The following is a 12,648-nucleotide window of genomic DNA, read 5'->3' as shown; positions in this document are numbered from 1 at the left end:
TAAGTACCAAATATTATTGTAAACAAATCAGTGATTCAACCAAAACAAGTCAGTGCCTTTTACCATATGTAAGTGGTGTGCTGCAGCCAGCTAATATTAGCTTGCCAAAGAGCCACTTCTGTACATGTCTTCCCAATTGCATGTCCATCTCCCACTGGCAGCTTGAAACTAGTCATGATGGAAGTATTCCATGATATTATAATTTTTAAGAAATATATATTTAGTCTTTAACCCTGTTTCTTGCCAGAAAGCTCCTAAAACCCTTAGAATTTCCTAAGTGAAGAGAGGAGTAATAGTGTCTTGTTATGTTATGAGAGGACTTTTAGAAAACTCCTAGGAGGGGCTTCTGGATGACTCAGTCGGTTAAGGGACCAACTTCAGTTCGGGTCATGATCTCACTGCTCATGAGTTCAAGTCCCGTGTCAGACTCTGTGCCGACAACTCCAGAGCCTGGAGCCTGCTTCAGATTCTGTGTCTCCCTCTCTCTCTCTGCCCCTCCCCCACTGGTGTTCAGTCTCTCCCTCTGTCTCTCAAAAATAAATAAAACATTTTTTTTAAAAAACCTCCTAGGAAGGGGACTGGTTGCCAGTGGAGTTGACTATGGGATTAGAGAGTTGAAACTTTCAATCCCACCCCCTAACCTCCAGGGATGGGAAAGGAATTTCAAGTTTAATCAATCACCAATGGCCAATGACTTAATCAATCATGCCTGTGTAATGAGGCCTCCATTCAAACCCAAAAGGAGGAGGTCCTGAGAGCTTCAAGGATGGTCAGTACATGGAGATACAGTAACAGTGGCATTCAGAGAGAGAGAGCACAAAAGCTCTGAGCCTTCTTCCCATACGCTGCCCTGTGCACCTCTCCCATCTGGCTATTCCTGAGTTATATCCTTATACCAGTAAGCTACTAGTATACCAGTAATCTAGTAAATAAAATGTTCCTCTAACTTCTGTGAGCCACTCTAGCAAATTAATCAAACCCAAAGAGGGGGTTATGAGACCCTGCAATTTATAGTCAGTTGGTCAGAAGCACAGTTGATAACTTGGACTTACAATTGGTATGTGAAGTAGTAGGGCAGTGGGGTAGCCTGTGACTGAGACTTTAACCTGTGGGATCTGATACTAAGTCTGGGAGACGTTGTCAGAAATTAGTTGAATGGTAGGACACCCTGCCGCACTGCTTGTTTGCACAGGGGAAATCCTACTGCCCACACACACTGGAATTTGGGACCAGAATTCTTGTATTTACATTGCAGAAATGGGTAAATGCTATAAATCAGGGCTTTTTTTTTTTCGAGAGGCAGTTTACCAGCATTCCACTGATTGCATCTCAAGTTGAAGGAAGAATGGGCGGAAGGAAGGACGAAAGGATGTAAGGGAACCTAAAGAACCCACAGAGTCCAAGCAGATATCCCACCTGCTCTCCACCTACATGTGAAGTATCCCTCTTCTTATATTCTCCATTCAGATTCCTTGTCATTGGTGAGTGTCCAATTACCAGCCCAAACTCACTAAGATAATCTTTCCATTTCAGACATCATCAGTTGCAAAAAAGCACGATTTCTTTAAAATCAGATTTTCTGAGGGGCGCCTGGGTGGCTCAGTCGGTTAAGCGTCCAACTTCAGCTCAGGTCATGATCTCACGGTTCGTGGGTTTGAGCCCCGCATCCAGTTCTGTGCTCACAGCCAACTCAGAGCCTGAAGCCTGTTTCAGATTCTATATCTCCTTCTCTCTCAGACCCTCCCCTTCTCACACTGTCTCTCTCTCTCTCTCAGAGATAAATAAAACATTAAAAAAAATTAAAATCAGATTTTCTGAGAAAAATAAATCATTTAAAATAAACAATACATAAGAAACTTAAAAGCTTCAGCATTTGGGCAATTATCTTAACATCAGGAATGTCAAAATATGAGGGAGAAAACGCTTCTGAGAAACAAGGAAATATTTTATTACTAATTATCTACACCTCTATCTTAATATTTAATTTTTTTTCAATCATAGACTATGTGAGCTGGAATACAGCTTAGAAACCCTTTATTCCAGCTCCCTCCTTCCAGGAGAGAAAGCGAAGCCAGAGAGGAAATAAGATTCTGAGGTCACAGAGCTAGTTAGCTGGAGAACAGGGACTCCATTCCTGACCTCCTGATGTCATCATCATTGCTCTGCCCATTGCTCAAACAGACAGGAGTTCCAATCCAGTTTCAGCCCTTACCAAATTACAACTTGCATAGCCTTTCTGTGAAACTATGAAAGCTCAGTTTCTTTGTGTATAAAATGGGTGAGGTAATAAATCCTACCCTATGGCTTGTTCTAAGGTATACAGTATCCACCACGAGAGGCACAAGAAATCATGGCTGCTATTACTAAAGATGCATATGCCTTCTCCATCCAGTTGGATTATGAGCTTTTTTACGTGTAAGGGTATTTATTTTCAGAACTATATAGAGAGGTCAAAAAACTGGAAGCAAGGTAAATGTTTATTAATAGGGAAAACAGTAAATAAATTTTGGTCTATCCACACTGTGGTTATTAAGCAGCCAATAACAAGAAAAAGCTAGAGTACATTTCCAGATAGTTCTTTGTGCCTTTTTGCACGTTTCTATTCTGTGGCATTTTTCAGTGCAGACACTGGAAAGTTTCTCCATTCCTGATGCCCCTCTCCTAAAACTCTTAGGTGCTTTTGTCTACATTTTCCCTTCTTGATTATAAACTAAAGCCCAAACTAAATTCAGACACATGATTAAACCAAAAAATCTAGGCATGGGAACATTTCGGGTACTGACTCTGTGTAGGTCTTGTACTATGCAAATCTAACTAACTTGGATTATGAACTTCTTGAGAGTAAAAACCAAGACTGTGCAACATAGTGTGCTTTTCACTTGATAGCTCAGAAGTATTGTTCAAATGGTTAAAGCTGCTCCTGAATCTGAATTCCACATCCTTTTCATCATTTATTCAATCACTTATTAAACAAACATTCACTGAAGGCTTAATGCGTGCTAACGAGCAAAGCTGCAGTCACAGAGCTGCTTTTTGCCAAGGTTCTGTATAAAATGTCATGACATGGGGCATCTGGGTGGCTCAGTCAGTTAAGCATCCGACTTCAGCTCAGGTCGTGATCTCAGTTTGTGAGTTTGAGCCTCGTGTTAGGCTCTGTCCTGAAAGTTCTGAGCCTGGAGCCTGCTTCAGATTCTGTGTCTCCTTCTCTCTCTGGCCCTCCCCTACTTGTGCTCTGTCTCTCTCTGTCTCTCAAAAATAAATAAATGTTAAAAAAAAGATTAAATTTTAAAAAAATGTCATGACATTAACAAAGGGGAAGAATAGTAGCAGACTCTTGCATGGCAGACTCTTGGCATCAAGCCTTCACGTTACCCAGAGGAACTGCATAGTGCAGAAATGCAGTTCCGTGCTACCAGGACAAAATAGCTCCTAATGAATCACTGTAGTTATCTCTAAAACACTTTGGGAAACAGCCTTTCCAATTCGGCAACATACAATTCTTTATTCTACAATGGCATTTAAGTTAACTTCCATGTCTGAATATTCATGCCTTACCCAAAAAACAAAATGAACGCTAGAGCCAATTTTCCAATATTTCTCTTTTCTAACTCCAAACACCAGTTCACTTAATCTCTGTGTATTAATAATATACATTATTAAGTATTAAAGAGTGTTTATTCAAAAAAAAAATACTACTACCTACTCAAGATCTGAAAACACGTAACTTTCTTGTAACTGCTTTCTTCCTGCCCAACATAAGATACTTGCTAATCAATCCATTCAGGACTTTCCCAAAGAGGAAATTCAGGAGTAATTTCTATAAAACATGCTGGAATCGATTCTATTTTGGTGACATCGATCTCACTCCAAACAGGAACCTAATTGATTCCTGGAAAAATCTTTGTCCTTTTGAATAGAAACTCATTGGAAGATATAGAAGACACAGATCAATTGGAAGATAAATCCATTTGAAAATTTGCCCACTTTCAAACACACTGAGACAAGTGTCCAGGAATACTTCAACCGTGACTATAGACTTTGAAGATGTTAACACATCCTTTATGGTCCAGTCAGAAAAAAAGATACTGAGAGACTGCAACTTAACTTTGTCAGAACGTTCAATTTATAACTAACCACAGTTGGGCTTCTAGTACTTAAAATATATGTCTCATAGGTAAAAATAATAACAAATAAATTAAATTTTTTTATTTTTTAAGCTTATTTATTTATTTTGAGAGAAACAGAGACAGCATGAGTAGGGGAGGGGCAGAGATGGAGAATCCGAAGCAGGCTCCACACTGTCAGCACAGAGCCTGATGCAGGGCTTGAACTCGCAAAACCATGAAATCATGACCTGAGCTGAAACTGAAAGTCAGACGCTTAGCTGACCGAGCCACCCAGGCATCCCAACAAATAAAATTTTTAAGTTAAAAAATAAGATTTAAAAATGTTTAATAGAAAGTAGGTAATATCAAATTAACCTTAAAAATTATATCATGGATAAAGGCAATTTAAAAATTTAAGCTGTTTTCACAAATTTAAACTGTTGACAGTAGATGAAATGAAAAAATCAAAATTAAATGGCCCTATTCCAGGTACTTTTATTGTTCAAGCATTAATCCAACACCTCCTTGGCATTCACACTGCCTTGCATCTACCCTATCCAAGGGTAAGTTATGTGAACAGCCCTGTCAATATATACAGGAAAGGTTACTTCAGATCTGATTAGATCATTAGTAACCTAGATCTTCTCAGATGGGTAGACTTTAGTAAGGTTGGAGACAGTGTAGCAAGGCTAAACATGGCAATTAAAATTTATTAACTCATAAACATTAAAGAATAAAAGTATCAGGTTAGTTTGTCTCATCAACTTCAAGTATTTAGGTTATTCAAAAAAGTAAAAATGCCACTTGCATAGGCTAGAATTTCACACGCTCTCCAATTTGAATTATACTGGTTTCCTATAATTACCTTACATATTCTATAAAAATTTGAAACAAACAAGTTACTTATTAGAAATCAAGCTAAGAACAACCCTGAGAGTCCTTCTGGACAATTATATTATTTTCAATTACCAAAATATTAATCTAGAATTAAGCAGACTCACTTGCTCCATTAATATCGTAGAAGAAAAAAAAAATTTTTTTAATACTGAATAAAGGAAAACCACAGTCCTAATGTAACCACCACCACAAAAATGCAAACAAATTCAGTTTGTTTCCTTGGATTCCAAAAACACACCACTGGTCTTTATATTGTCTGAAGGACTTTAAGCTACTTTCTCTGCTACGGAGCCTAACATACCACTGTGTAGATTACAAAACAGATATTTATTTATGCTTTAACAAAAAGAACACTGAGAACCATCATAAATGGTTCATCATAAATAAACATTGATTTAACTACAGTTCAGATTCACAACTCACTTATTCATCCTCCAGTGATTTGAGAACTAAGAGAAATCACCCCTCTAGATATTAGTAGTTGGGTTGAAGATCCTCAATAGATTGCTTTATTTTCAGTTTGTATTTCAGAGCTATGATTTTAATTTTACATTCACTTTCAATATCGAAAATCTGCTTCCTTCAAGATGCTCCCGATTGAGCCTAGGTCAGCAGATTATAAGGATGCCAGAACTGCTAAGGCAGCAATCTATGTCCACTCTGAAACCGTCTCCCTCCAATTTTCCTACCCCAGCCTCTCTGCGTGGCCTACCCTCCTGGAATAAGGTCTGGTTATAACCTTAGGATGACTCTCAACAGGGGTTTTAAATGGAAAGTGGTCTCTTCCAAAATTAGACAAGCCACACTTATTTTCAAACAAGCAAAATTAAAATTCAGAATCAAGTTAGCAATAGAAACCACTAATTAACTTTGCCAAGGCTTAAGAGTCTTCTTTTGAAGACTTCCCCTTGATTCCCTGAGGATTTTGGCAACTAAAGGAAAGACATAAGGGCCAGAATATTTGTATGTTTCAAACGCAATTCTACGAAATTTGAAACTAAGTAAACTATTGCCTTCAAGGGTACTCACACATACCTCATTTTTTCAAAGGTAGTAGTTCTCATTTTTCTAAAATAGGTCTTGCATTCACATGGTTAAAAAAAAAGGGGGGGGTCCCCAAAGGTAGTGAAATTAAGTCTCCCTCTCCCCCTTCCCTCCCCAAAACCAACTACTGTTTCTCGAGGCCCCTTCCGTCCGCATTCTATGTACGTGAAAACATACGCAAGTATTTTAAACCAATTATCCTATATTATACACCCAACGGCAGCTGCAAAATTGCTGCTGAACGCCTCTGGGCTAAAAGGTGGCAATCTGCTCGGGAGTGCGTGGTGGGAGGAAGGAGACTTATCTCGAAGCTGTGGTTTTGCACATCATGCACCCAGTTTTTAGCTCGTATCACTTGCATGCCTATGGCAGGCGGTCGACGATCAGGGGAAGAGGTAAACCCATCACAAGCCATCCCCAGACACTGCCACTATATCCGTACTGGTCTGGCTTTCATCTATGTCCCAATCTTTAGGTATATTTTGTATTCGAACTGGGTTAAAATGAAGTATCTTAGCTCACCTTTATAAAAAAAAAAAAAAAGCAGCCTAATTCTGACGGTAACTTTCAGCACCAGGTGATTTCCTCCTAGCGAAACCCGCAGCCCACTTCTGTCTTGCCCTTAGGAAGGGTTCAGCCTGGCACCGAGTTGGAGGGGCGAGCCAAGACCAGAAAAGAAAGCCCAGAGACGGGAAGCCCGAAGAGGTGAGGTCGTCCCGAGCCCTGGGCCGCGCTTCTTTTAGAGGCAAATGCTTCGAAGCTGAAGCCCGAGACCCCTGGGCCCCCAGGCGTCCTTCCTGGGGATGCTCGCGCGCTGGGGCACACCACCACAGCTCGCCCCTCCGACCCGGGGCGCGGCTGGGCCCCCACGACCCGCCGGGACCGGGTCCCCCTCCGCTCGCCTTCCCGGGGCCGCGGGACGCACCCCGGAGCGCAGGCGTCCAGGCAGCCCCCGACGCCCCGCGGCCCCCGGGGCCCCCCAGCGCTGGGCCGCCCGCGCGCCCCCGCCGCGATGGAAGCCACAGGTAGGGGGGCGGAGCGCGCTCACCTGCGCAGGAGGGGCGCTCTCGGCGCCCGCGGGAGAGGAGGAGGTGGAGGAGGCCATGTTGTCGGGCTGCGGCCGCCGCTCCTTCCGAGAACTCGGCTCTCCGCTCCCCGCCCCGCTCCTCCTGCCCCCAAAAGTGCGACTTCTGGAGAAAAAGTTCGGCTGCTGCTCAGCAACGCCGAGCGCGGCCCCGCGACGCCCGCCCCGTGGCTGTCTCCTCCCCCTGCTGTGTCCTCCGCGCCCGCCAGGTGCCCGCCCGGGCGGGAGTGCGGGGGGCGGGCCCCGGCTCAGGTAGGGGCGCGGCGGAGGGGCGAGCCCGCGCCCCGCCGGCCGCCAGCCGGGCGAGCATGCCCGGTGGGCGGGCGCCAGGGGGTCGGGGCGGCCGCGGGCGGGGCGGGTGGCCTTACCTGGGGAGGAGGGGAGCCCAGGTAGCTCCGGGAAGGGCGGGCGGGCAGGTCCTGGTTCCCGTGGGCTGCTCAACACGGTTCCCCTAGCCACGTCCGTTGAACAAAATAGTAAGAAAATCTCTGATTATATGATTAATTGGTGCTTATCGAAGCTCAAGTGAATAAAATCATAGAGCAATGTTGCTTCTGCTCGTTTATTATTATCAATCTATACCATACAACCCATAAGAAGCCATGTTTGCCAGGCAGACAGCTTCAGAACAGGGTCCACAGCCTCCGGTCCTCCCCACCCGGGCCCCAGCAGCACACGGACTGACTCAGCTACCTGTCCAGTTAAAACATAAAATTCCAGAGCCGTCCGGGATGTGAGGTAGGCACTCAGCCTGATCTAGCAAAGAAATAGGGGACAGGACCTCTGAGTGTCCTTGTTTCTAGAGGCGTAAATAACCAGGCTTGCGGAGCTCCTGTCCTGGATCAGGCTGAGGGACCGTTGGCTTCAGGTGGCTTCCCCCCACGGCATTTATTATTCGAATTCAGATCCGGGTGTGGAGCAATGTCTCTCAGAGGGACAGAGCCTCTCCCTGGAGTCAGGGGAGATGCCTTCAGTCTGTGCACCGAGCAGGGCCAGGGCATTAAAGGACAGCCAATCACATTGGCAGGAAACTTATTCCCTTTTCAATTCTTTTTCAGTTCTTCTGATTATAACCAGAAGAAGGTGTTCTGACCCTAAACTATTTAACAAAGAGCAGGCCCCAAGCTCAAAGCCCTATGTAAGCACTGGAATCCAACTAGAATTTATAGCATTGTTAAATTTTCATTGTTTAGTTTCATTGTTTATTGTTACTGTTACTTTCTATTTATGGCAAGTGAAAGCGGTTTTCTGTTTATGGTAGGGATTCAGTTTCCCTTTTAAGCAAGTACATGTAAGTGTTTTTAAGTTATGTAGATAAAGATAGTAATAATTCAGGTGGGACTGAGATAAAATTCTAGAGGTAGGTCTGGGATGATTGAAATGCACAATGTTTACATCAAGTTGCAGAATAACTCCTTAACCAGAAACTAGTGAGTTAGCTGTGCCTCTATTTTAATACCTCACTCACTTTCTCCATAACACACATAAGGCTGGAATAACATTTATTGGTACCAGCTCTATGTTGGGCTCTGTGCTAAGCATCATATTCATAACATCACATTTAGTCCTCCCCAAATCATTGCAAGTCAAGGAGTACAATCTGGAAATTGGGTCTTGGGAAGATTATTTTGGCCAAGATTACAAACCAATAGATCACTACCGACTCTACAGTTTGGGCATTCTTTTTTTTTTTTTTTTTTTAAGTATTTATTATTGAGAGACAGAGACAGAGTACAAGCTGGGGAGGGACAGAGAGAGAAGGAGACACAGAATCTGAAGCAGGCTCCAGTCTCTTAGCTGTCAGCACAGAGGCCCACGCGGGGCTTGAACTCATGAACCATGAGATCATGACCCGAGCTGAAGTCGGACGCTTAACCGACTGAGTTGCCCAGGCGCCCCTACTTTGGGCATTCTTAACCTGAGTTTTAAAAACCACTTTGGGGCACCTGGTGGCTCAGTTGGTTAAGCCTCCAACTTCGGCTCGGGTCAAGATCTTACAGTTTGTGAGTTCAAGCCCCACGTGGGGCTCTGTGCTGACAGCTAGCTCAGAGCCTGGAGCCTGTTTCAGATTCTGTGTCTCCCTCTGTCTCTGCCCCTCCCCCACTTGCACTCTGTTTCTCTCTATCAAAAATAAACATTAAAAAAAATCCTGATTAAATAAATAAAAACCACTTCAGAATTTAGCATGTCCATATATACCCTGAAATTTTATATTAAATTCAACTTTTCAAAGAGATCTAAATGTGTTCCAAAAGTTTTAAGAGCCACTGTTATCATTATTTACAAAACATTCCCATATCTTGGATTATAAGGTCCAGAGAGGCAAATGCTCTGTCTTCTTACATCTTTACTGTGCCCAGCCTGGTGCTTTATCCCCTCAGCTTGCTCAGGAATCAGTTGAACTCAGTTAAATGTGGGAAGCACATAATTCAGGCTAAACTAATGGGTGGAGGTAGCTTGGGAAGAGCATCCCTTTGGTAAATCCTACACACACACACACACACACACACACACACACACACACACACACACACAGGTATTTTACAAGCCAGCTCCCTGGCACCCTTACAGCCATAAGAGCCATCTTAAACAAGTGGCAGGGAGCCAACCAGGTAGACAAAGGAGGGAGGATGGTGCAAAAGCCCAGCAGGAAGTTAACACAAGAAGTTAGCACAAGAGCTGAGCCCAGAAAGTCATGCTGTCTTGCAGAGCTCTTCCAGTCCAGTCTGTTTCTCGGTCTGCCTGCTTCTGAGAAACAGTTGTGTTCACCTCAAAGACATTTCTCATCCAGAGGCAGGCTGCAACACCACTGGAAAAGCTGAGAGTCTGGCAGCACTCTCCTACCTTTAAAAACTAAAATTAAACCTAGATCTTTCCATACTGCCATGACCACTTCTAATTTGGGCCTTCTACTCTCTGTCACTCCTGTCACAGCCGAGTGTCTTAAAAGGACGGTGGTCCCTTGCACAGTCCTCTGTCAGGGTCGCTCTCTGCCCCTCTTCAATAACTGAAACTGCTCTTCTCAAATCACAGTTGACATCCTATTGGCCATGTCCATTGCAGAGTTTTCTAGACTTCATTTATCTCAGTTGATCTTTCTAGGGCAATTAACATGGTTGAGTTTCTTTTCCTTCCCCTTAAGTATTTTCTTGGATTTTGACCTCAGTCTTCCTTACCTCTCATACAGGCATTGTCTCTCTGTGATCTCATCCATAGCAAGGCTTTCCAGCTATCACAAAACAACTCCCAAATCCAACTGAGCTAATTTCCCTAATCCCCAAACCCATATTTCATCATGTCCAAAATGGAATGCCAATCAACAGAGACCCCGAGGCCAAGAGAGGAAGCTTGCAGGTCTTGGAGGGGAGGAGGCTCTGCACCCCCTCCCCCCCAGTCCAATCAGATACTGAGTCCTAACTAATTCCTTAAAATATCTCTAAGTCTTCCCCACTACACCCCTGCCTTTGCCCTTCCAATCACTACAAGTTATTGAGCAATTACTATGTGCAAACCATGCCAACTTTCATTTTCTGATCATCTCTCATTAGACAACTACAGAAGCCTGAACTTGTGTAGTGCTTCAGCTCTGTCATCTGACATTATGATTTTTCTATAATTTCAAATCTGTTCACATGATTACACACTGTTAAAATCTCTTTCTAGCTCTCTTATGCTTCAGGATAAAGGTTAGATTTAGCAAAGGACCCTGACCTCTACTTCTACCTGATCTCAGCTGTTCTCCATCAGCATTTCCATCTCCATGCCCTTCTCAGTTTCAGACACACCTTACACATAGCCATTCTGAATCCTTTCCCCCCAAATACCAAGTCCATTGTCTTTCTACAGGCAGTCCCTACTGCCTTGAAAACCCTCTGCCCCATCCTCCAGTCCTCTATCTTCTCTATCATCTCTGTGGGGTTAACTCCTATTCATCCAGCAAAATTCTATTCAGAAAATACATCTTTCAGGAAGGCTTCCCTGACAACTTTTCAATTAAAATGTGGTTCAGTGGCACCAGGCTGGCTCAGTTGGTAGAGCTTGTGACTCTTGATCTCAGGGTCATGAATTTGAGCCCCACATTCGTTTTAGAGATTACTTGAAAAAAATAAAACAAAAAAAAATTTAATGTGGTTCATCACCCTTTCTTTGTTCTTCCAAAACAACCAGCAGTATAACTGTAGCTATTTTGAAGAATAGATCTACACTTTTCTCAAATCAGAAATCTTAAACATTACAATAACTAATAACCTACACCAAATTGATGTGAGGCTATTTATAGTCTTTATTCCATTTAATGTGAATAGTCACATTTTTTTAAAATGTTTTTTCATTTATTTCTGAGAGTGAGAGAGACAGCATGAGCAGGGGAGGGTCAGAGAGAGAGGGAGACACAGAATCCGAAGCAGGCTCCAGGCTCTGAGCTAGCTGTCAGCACAGAGCCCGACGCAGGGCTCGAACCCACAAACCGCGAGATCATGACCTAAGCGAAAGTCGGACGCTTAACCGACTAAGCCACCCAGGCACCCCAATAGTCACATGTTTTAATTGTGGAGTACTGCCCCACACCCTTTTATGGCTATTATACAATATACAGCATGTGCACCTTATTAACATTCGAAAGATTTAGGATTGTGACACTCACCTGCCTTCAAAGGTTTCAGATTAGGTATATAGATCTATATAACCATTGCTTTCCTTGTCTGTCTCACCTTATAATCAAAACATTCTTGAAGTGTCAACTCTATCTTTTTCATGTCCAAATCCCCAGTATCTAACACAATGTCAGGCTCAATAGAAGTTTGCTGAAAAAATTAAGGATATATTTATGAGCTTGGACTGTATTTCATCGGACTGATTCCCAAGGTCGAAACCTGATGCCTTTCCCTGCTTCCTGCTTGGCTGTTCCTCCTCTGTGCTACTCTATACCTTGCATGCACATCATATTTCTCACTGTATAATAATTGTTTGCATAACTATGTCTGCAGTGAGACTGAGCAGGTTGAAAGTGAAGATGATGATGTATTAATCTCTGTATTTCTGTGTTTGCAGTAACCAGCACAATGTCAGATATGTTACACACTGGCTCAGTACACTCTGTTCAACTATAGAGAATAGAAAGTGTCAGCAGAGGAGAGAGGAAAGAAGGAAAGATAAAAAGAAGAATGTGGAAGAAGTCTGGGTGAAGATGATTTAATCTCTGTTAAGAGAACCCTAGTAGAATATTCTGAATTCTATCACTTCACAATGTTTGTCATATTTGTGCATCACCTTTATTACTTAGTATTTTTATTTACATTAACTTACTCTTTAGCTCACAAATTTATTTTTAAAAGAAATATTATCTCATTATGTTAATGGAAAAGCACTTTCACTTGTTCCCAACAAATATGATGAAAACAAATAATTGTAAATTTCTTGATTTATTCTGCATTCTGCCTGAGTCCTCGGTCTTAAATTTTAAAAAAAATTTAACAAGGGTTTAGAAGATACAAGCACTGGCACTAGATGTAAACTTTC

General features: G+C 42.8%; 1 long non-coding RNA gene across 1 annotated transcript; it reads left to right on the top strand.

Moving 5' to 3' along the window:
* The first annotated feature begins 7,233 nt into the window (after nt 1-7,233).
* On the top strand, nt 7,234-12,431 carry LOC120244123. Its single transcript, XR_005531469.1, has 3 exons — nt 7,234-7,383; nt 8,190-8,269; nt 12,181-12,431. It is a non-coding gene; the product is annotated as an uncharacterized LOC120244123 (long non-coding RNA).
* Nucleotides 12,432-12,648: the final 217 nt, after the last annotated feature.

This window comes from Hyaena hyaena, unplaced genomic scaffold (assembly GCF_003009895.1).
Source record: "Hyaena hyaena isolate Hyena2069 unplaced genomic scaffold, ASM300989v1 scaffold_371, whole genome shotgun sequence".
NCBI classification, from domain to species: Eukaryota; Metazoa; Chordata; class Mammalia; order Carnivora; family Hyaenidae; genus Hyaena; species Hyaena hyaena.
Note: the sequence above shows the minus strand (reverse complement) of the source record. Positions and strands in the feature narration are given on the sequence as shown.